We start from the raw sequence: 8,502 nt of genomic DNA on the forward strand, positions 1-8,502 counted from the left end.
TTTTAATCTAGAATATTTTTCAATAAGAATTACGATAATCTGGAGTTATCTCCCCCTAAAACAAGTAGATGACAATACTAAAACATGTTAGAGATATACATCCAAAAACTTTTAAATCTAGAATGTAATTCAGAAAAGAAAACATAATCTATCTGTTAAAGAGGAATATCTCTCTCATGGACTATACAATTGGAAACACTTTTCAAAGCATTCAAGTAACTCTTAATATAATATATACATATATGTATTTCCCTCAGCATAAGAGACACATTCATTTTTGAACTAACTTTGATTTGAGCACGCATTCAAAAATGATATTATTCTAAAATGAATAATACGTGAATTATTCTTTATTATATGTTTTGGAGCATTTACTTACAAGGATAGAATAATAATAGTATAATAAATACTTTGCATCATGATGTATTTTCGTTTGTGCATTCAAATATGTGAAGTGAGGAATTGAATCATTTTCCTAAGTAAAAGAAACAATGTGTGTGTGCATTTCATATTTGAAACATTTACAAATCAATGAATAAAGCAATTAATATAAATATATCTATATCTAAATATGTTTGCGTAACATGCCGGGATTTCTTTTATTGTGCATTTATAATTTAGTTTGAAATTTGAACATTTTTTAATCTAGGAGATAAAGCGCCCAAATCTTCAGCCTTCTTGGCGGCACGAGCTGTCTTGGAGTGCAGTATACTGTTTTGGGGGCTTGCATAGTGGCTCCACCAAGAGACAGTCTTCGGTTCGCACCACCCATGGAGAGCCTAGGTATACTGACATCATTGTAATGAATATTGCATGGACAGTGGACATTCCTCTGGAACATAAAAGGATTAGATCAAGTATCATTAAAAACTTATAGATAACCTGCTGGATAAATTGCAATGCTAATCTCACCAGTTGTTCCATTCAATTTTTTTCATCTTTGTAAGAGAGGCATAACCTTTGAACAAAACTGATTATGTGTGTGAAGTCATACGACTGAAGTAGTAAGAACAAACAATAATCAAGATATTAGATGGGGCTTTAGTATGTTATGCGAGGTTACAGATCATCTGAAAATTCTCTTGAAGAATGTGTCATCAGCATATTCAATTCTGAAACTATGCCTGGTATCACATCATACTGTTGAGACACATGAATTGCTTCAACTCTCAGTGATTCTGTTCATTTGTAGATTTTAAAACAACACTACAGCTAGTGTTATGCAGCTGAGTCATCTCTTAGCTTAGCTGTGCCACTTGGCTGAGCCTTAGAAAAGATCTTATAACTCAAATTCCTTTTGTTTTTGAAATGTGGTCCACATTTGCCTTAAGTTGCATCCACTTTCCAAAATATGCAGTTACCATACATATCCTAGAAACAAACACTGTTATGTTCAACGCTTTTTTCAAAGAATTATTTTACATTAGTTGTTAGCTCAAAAATATCATTCTTCTTTTCAAAATGAAAAAAGCGTATGTTACTTTCTATTCATATGAGTAACATACGAGTAACAAACGAGGTACGTCCAGAGAAAAATCACGGAGCATTCCTCTTGTCCAACGTCGAACAGCTGAGCCATTGTTCCTGAACCACACGAGTCTCTCAGGAATCAGACTGCCGAACACAGCAAAAACGGAGCACCATCGATCGACTTCAGAGTTTCATGGACGTACGTACCGATATTCATCGCGGGAGGCACGGCGAACTGCACCATCAGCACATAGCGGTACAGCGGGTCACGGGATAGGAAGTCGACTACGCTGTAAAATTGCTTACCATTTGGTGTTCTTCCTCTTCCCCGTGCTCGTGCTCGCGAGGCTTGACTGACGTCGGAAGCAGTGGCGAAGCCACCAGGGGGGGCCGGAGTGGGCCTGGCACCCCCCAATGGCCCAACCAAGTCAGATTAATAATGTATCCTATAGCCCATTATCTTGCTGCCAGTTTATTATTTAGTAGTCTGAAACCCTTAATTTTTAACCCAACCAAGTGGATTAGTTAAGCTGGGTAAAGGTTCTTCTTATCCGATGGTAGATAAATTATTGAGATTACTCTTAACTCTCCCTATGTCAACTTTGATCACAGAGAGAGCCTTTTCAGCTATGAAATTTGTGAAGACACGTCTTCGAAGAAAAATGGGAGATGCCTATTTATGGGATTATCTGGTCGTTTATATTGAAAGGGAATTAGCGGCAATAATTTGTTCTGATGATATTATCAAGGCCTATGATCTAGCTAATACACGTAGAGCTAAATTCAAAATAACTGAGATGTAATTTTATTTTGTTTGACAAAATAGATGTTTCATTATACTGTTTTTTAATGAAGATTATATATCAATATATACATTGTGGTAGGTTCTCTTGCCATTTTTATATTGTGTCCTTGCTGGTTTGGTCGCTTGGAGGCTAAGCCTGCCCCCTCTGTCTTCGGATCCTGGCTTCGCCCCTGGTCGGAAGAGGTGCCTCCTCGTCAGCGCAGCCAGCTGGCCCATCTTCTTTCGCGTGCTCATGCTCCTCGTCACTGTCGGCTGGGCACTGGATGCTTTTAGACTGCATCTTGTTGTACAGCTTGCCGGACTTCTGCATCAGGCTGTACGTGTGCGTCCATATGAAGAGGCAACCCAGCTGCCCAATGCGGAGCAAGACAGATTCACTCAGACTGAAGAACTCGCTAGACTCGTGTATGTATGTGGGAAATTAAACAAACAAGATAGTTAGCCCCTTACAGCCATGGACAAGGACAAGTACCTGGCTGAGCAGAAGGCCATGATCAAGCCCCTGAAGTGCTGCGGTGGCTTCAATATGCTGCAAGCTATCCAGCCCAGAGTGCCACCGATCATGAACGTGGTCGCTATATTAACTGGCACAAACCACCTGCAGAACAGAAGGCGTACGTGCGTGTGTTGTGTCAATTATGGCACTTGAACAGCTACAAACAAGTATTATAACTTCTACCTACAAATAACATTTATGTCCCGAGGAATGAAAATACAACACACACATCTCATTATCACTTTTGCCCTTTGAATCAAAGTCACATTCTTCAGTAGCACCTCCAAGTTTAGTCTTCAGTCTCCTCGGCATTGTGCTGGATCAATCTGCAGCGAGAACATAAGGAAGCAATTAACAAAGGAATTAATACGATACAACCTGCTTCTGGATAGATATCTGAATGCTAAGGTTGAAAATGAAACTCAACCAAACTACTGACCTGATCTATCAAGTTATTATTACTAAGGTTCAAAATGAAACCCAAACAAACTACTGAGCTAGTCTATCAAGTTACGTATATATATTTTGTTTCCATGTACAGATACAAATATGGTCCCATGTAAATGCACTGTAAGATTAGGCATAAAATTTAACAGATGAACTCAGAGTGAGTAAATAACAGTACCAACTTGCACATCAGAAGCCCCACGAGCACAGAAGTGTATAGAACATATGAATCTGCTAGCAAGTATTCCTTAAGAAGTATTTCTGCTTTATACTTATAGGCCTTAATGCCATGATTGGGTCAACAGGAAAATCCATAATCTGATCCATCAAGTCAACAGTCAACACCTATTAAATAAGTCAAGGAGATGCATGTTAATTAATAATAGAAAGCAAAAGAAACAAAAAAATTGAATAATAGAACAAATAATAAGTGTCTCATGGTATCTAGGGTCCCATAGACAGTATGAATATTGGGTGTCAGCCAGTGGAATGGGGTGTTGCCAGAGCCAGAAATGTTAATACAGGGTCAAGTCGTTTGAATGTTTTTGGAATTTGTAGAATTTCTAGAGGATTTACATTACCTTTATGGCTTGGAGCCAGGGCTGCAGCTAGGACAGCCTGAGCCCTGGCTCTGCCACTTGGTATTGCACAAAAAGAGGAAACATGTTTCAGGCAAATTGTGATTTTCATCATGTGTGGCTAGTGCTTTGGAGAAAACATCATAATATGCATCCCATTTGCAATAGCTATGGCATTTCCATCTGTTATGGATCCTTTCAACGTTAAAAAGGAAACTTGATCCCTAGGGGAAAGACCTCCCCTTCCATCTGTTATTATTATTTGGATAGTCCCTAATAATAATTATATTTCAAGGTGAACATCCAAGTGCTTGGAGCATGAAGCAGAGAGGGCCATCAGGGATATGTTGGTGAGGCTCTTCCAGGAGCACCAGCTTCGGTATGACAACAGGTAGAGAAGCATTAAGTTGAAAGTCCAGATTCAGTCCCTGGAGGAAAAAGTCGAAAAATGAGGTGGAGAAAAGCATAAAATATGGTCAGATTGTTTGTGAGGAGCTCTCAAAGGGACTTTACTGCCGTGGTGTCTGATTAACCATGGAATGGAGACAAACTGCATGGATCATTTGAAGCAGTGCTGATTACGGATGGAAATCTAGGTAAGTACACAAATGACGATTTATGGGCAAGAGAACCCTATATCAGAACTGATCCCGGGGTAAGATTTTTGAGGGGTACATTATAAGGGGTTTTGGGTATTGAATAGATTCATTAATTGTTCATATACACGATCTTCAAACAGTTACACAACTTTGATTTGCTTGAATAATAACTATGGTTGGTACTGTATGTTTGTGCATATTGTGAAGAAGTTGTGGATACTAAAATATCAAAAAAAGCCACACTTCATGGAATAGAGTAAGTTTTGTACCAATAAGCAGCTACTTCTATTTTGTCCTTGGTGATCCAGCTCTCATTTCATCAATGCACAAAATCCAACAGTAGAAGAACAAATATCGAATAGCCAAGATACAAACTTGGATATAGATTCTGGAAAGTAGAAATTTAGTAAGAATTCCAGACAATTAGCAGACATATGATGGAATACCTAACAAGACAATTATACAATTATGTAAAATCAATCTTGTTCCTAGGTCAAGCCCTGATGATTCTTTGGATCTAACGGTAAAAACATAGCTACACATGGATATACATATACTCAAAAAGGGTTCAAAATATTTGGTAAAAACATAGCTACACATGGATATACATATACTCAGAAAGGGTTTAGAATATTTGACTTTTCCAACCAGGACATGAGCAGAGCAGTAGGAAGCAGACTTCCATAAAGAGAACTGCTAACAAATTGAGTAACTCCTTACAAAAAAAGGAATGAATTAAGTAATTTATCTCCACTGCCATTGACCAGTGCTCACAATGGTATGACTCATATGGCATCTCCACTACCTTCTCGTCGGGGTGAGCGAGGAGCCGAGTGAGGTGCCCCACAGCGCCGGCGGCCAGCACGGCGCGCGCAGTCTTCGACGCCGCACGCAAAGATCCCCGCCGCGGCCGTCGCCTGCACGAGCGCCGCCGGCGAGGCTCCGGGATCCGCCAACGCCGACACGACTGAGGGCACGGCGCCCAGGCGGAGGTAGAGCAGCTTCTTGGTCCGGTTTCCGATGATCTGGTTCTTGATCTCGCGCAGCGCGCGGACGCGCTCGTGCTCCACCTCCTCTCCGCCGGCACCGGCACCCGGGGAGGGCCCCGCGGCCGCCAGCCTCGCCGTCAGCTCCTTCGCCCTCGTCCCCATGCAGCTCGACGCAGACGCCGACACCGTTGGTGCGGGCAACACCTCCTCCGGCCGCGCGCCGCCGCTGGCCGTGGCCGGCATCTGGGTAGGAGTCGGGGCGGGGTGCGATGGAATCGGCCGCCGGCAGCGCTGGATGCGGCCGCGGGATGGAAACCCTTGCGCGAGCGGTAATTGCGGGATGGAATAGGCCGCGGGCAGCGCTGGATGCGGCCTCGGGAAGCGGGCTTGGCGGCCGGGAGGGATGTGCGGGCGGGGCGGGGCGCTGCGGGAGGGACGCATCCAGCGCTGGGAACCGAGGAGTCAGGCGCGGAGGATGGAAGGTGCGGGGGAGGAATCGCGGCTGTGGCTGCGCGGAGGATGAGCGCCGCGGGGATGGAAGGTGAGCGCGGCGGGGATGGAAGGTAAGCGCGGCGGGAATCGCGGCTGCGGGAGGCCGCGGGCGTGAGCGGAGCGGCAGAACGTGCACCGCGCCGATAGTGGACGCCTACAATGCTTATACATAATAGTAGTAGAGATTTGATATATCAATTCTCAAGTTTAAGTAAGTAGCCTAATTAATAAACTACAAATAAAATAATCTTATGCACGCATAGTGGAGTTTTGAGCTATGCACTTAATTTGGGTGTGAAACTTTGACTCAGTTTGAATTTGAAACAAATTAGAAAAGAAAAAGGAAACCAAAATATAAAAGCAAAAATAAAAAAGAGAATCCTCGCGCTGGGTCAAAACCTAAGCTCCCGGTCCAAGAAAAACACCTGCATCCCACTCCCCGCTCACGTCGCTGGCCCAACTTACCTATGCTGCTAGATCGCGCACACGTCATGGCCTCAGCACTGCCATATGGGCCCAAATGGACAGCCATTGCGCGTAACACGCCTCGGCGGGCTAGCGCGACCTATGCTCAGCGTCGCCTATCACAGAACGTCGAAACACTGATAGGTGGGGCCCTCTCGTCAGCCACTAAACTGATCGCCACTATGCCTCTTCGTCGCGGCGCAATCCTCTCGTGCGGCCCAACAAACTCACCACACTACACGGACTTTGTTACAACCACCACCGAGTACCGTCCGTCCATGAATCCTCTAGGCGTAGGCCCATCTATATGCCCATGCCTAGCCCTTGCCATGCCCCACCGTATTATGGGAGAGGATCACCACCACGCGCAGGAAAGCGAGTACAGGGCCACCGCACGCAATCTTCGACTCGCCATCGATTCATCCTGGATGAGCGCACTGTGGATGTCACCAGGGAGCCATGGAAGCTAGTGCAGACATCACTCGGGACCGGAGATGCCCTGCTCACGGTGGATTGCACACCGACGGAAGTCTCAGCCATGAATCTGCCCCACACCGCGAGTCGATCTCTTCGTGACATCACCACTGGTGAGAATCCGTCTCTGCCTCTTCCTGCTACGAATTGCTCACCAAGAGTTGTAGGAGATGAGCGCCTAACTGCTACGAATTGCTCGTCGGGGCTGGTTTGCGTTGTGGCGCTGCTGCTCGTCGTGGTCGGGGACTTGGGACTGTTATTCGGTACCATATGCGGGGTGGTCTGAATTGAGGGCTGGGCGCATTTCATAGGGCAGATTATTCTAGGGTATGGTGCCCTGGTGCCCAAAACCGGGTGTCACCGGCGAAGGCTTCGCTGTGACAAACTCAGCGCCGCCGCTGGAGTTGTGTTGAATAGGGGTCACGAAATCGCGACTGTTGATAATGTGTATTATTATCAAATGGACTGTTTATTATTCATCGTAAGATTATTTTGGTTAATTGGAACATAGAGCGACCACCCGAGAAAATAGTGCTACCACAAGGGTGGAATGGGATGCCCTTGGCCATGTAATTAGGAAAGCTAGTTGGGGTTGATCCTTTGTCGAAAGGGGCAAGCGAGGTGTTAGGAGCTGCCAATATAGGGAGGTTATTAGGTCGATCTTTATGTGATAGCTTTTTGTGCGAGGGATTCCTATATCGCCCCCTCCTACCTGAATCTGTAGTGGGTTCTCTCTTGCTAGTGGAACATTAGAAAGGACTCGTAGGGATACTCTGCCTCGCCTCCTCGGTAGAGGTGTATGAGAATCATAACCCCGTGGCAGATGGTATCACATAATGTGGGTAAAGATGTGCAACCTCTGCAGAGTGTAAAACTGGTATATCAGCCATGCTCACGATCATGAGCGGCTCGGACCCTTACATGAGTAACTTGTGGAATTAAACTTAATCTATCATTTGCATTGCATTGTGGGATTTATTATTAATTGTGGGTTGGTATACACCTATACTTAGTAACTGTTAATAAAGTTTTGACCAACTTATTAAAAGTAATGCACAACCTTAACCATTATTTGTTGATAAGCCTTAAACTACACATGAGCCCCCACCGTAAGTGATCTCATGAACATTATTCTCCACACTTGCTGAGTGTTGACCATATGGGGGCTCACCCTTGATATAATCACACCAGGAGAAGAAAAGGTATCGCCAGAGGAGACTACTACGATGAGATCTAGGTGTCGTCTCCTAGTCAATTGTTGGCGCCGAGGAAATAATTATCTTAGTTCAATTTATTTATTATCAATTATTTTGTAAGACATTTTCATTGTGTAATAAAGATTATGACATTTGTCTCTATACACTGAGTCATTGTATGTGTGGACCTTTACTTGGTGCACATATGAGACGCACCCAGTTTGCCCTTAAATCCTGGTGTGACAGAAGTGGTATTAAAGGAATGTTGACTGAAGGACATAACCTAGATAAAACTGGACAAAACCCTTACCTACTTGTCTTTACTCCGATTCTTTCTAAACTTTCCTTGATCTTGTCTCATCTTTTGTTGCTTTACTCAGACTACTCTTATCTTTTCTACTCTAAAAGACAAAAAGGATTTCACACCTTGGAATCCTATATCTATGAATTCCCAAAGAGATAGGAGACCTAAGACAAAAAAATATTTTATC

At 43.9% G+C, this 8,502-nt stretch overlaps 2 long non-coding RNA genes across 2 annotated transcripts; one reads left to right on the forward strand and one right to left on the reverse strand.

The window, feature by feature from the left end:
* Positions 1-2,227: 2,227 nt before the first annotated feature.
* LOC103630035 (uncharacterized) lies at positions 2,228-4,291 on the reverse strand. The gene is made up of 4 exons (XR_002263225.2): positions 3,397-4,291; positions 3,001-3,097; positions 2,748-2,873; positions 2,228-2,624 (listed from the first exon to the last, which is right to left on the reverse strand). It is a non-coding gene; the product is annotated as an uncharacterized lncRNA (long non-coding RNA).
* Positions 4,292-6,543: 2,252 nt separating this feature from the next.
* Positions 6,544-8,222, forward strand: LOC103630037 (uncharacterized). Its single transcript, XR_554784.4, has 2 exons — positions 6,544-6,928; positions 8,007-8,222. It is a non-coding gene; the product is annotated as an uncharacterized lncRNA (long non-coding RNA).
* The last annotated feature ends 280 nt before the right edge of the window (positions 8,223-8,502 follow it).

This window comes from Zea mays, chromosome 6 (genome assembly GCF_902167145.1).
Source record: "Zea mays cultivar B73 chromosome 6, Zm-B73-REFERENCE-NAM-5.0, whole genome shotgun sequence".
Lineage (NCBI taxonomy): Eukaryota > Viridiplantae > Streptophyta > Magnoliopsida > Poales > Poaceae > Zea > Zea mays.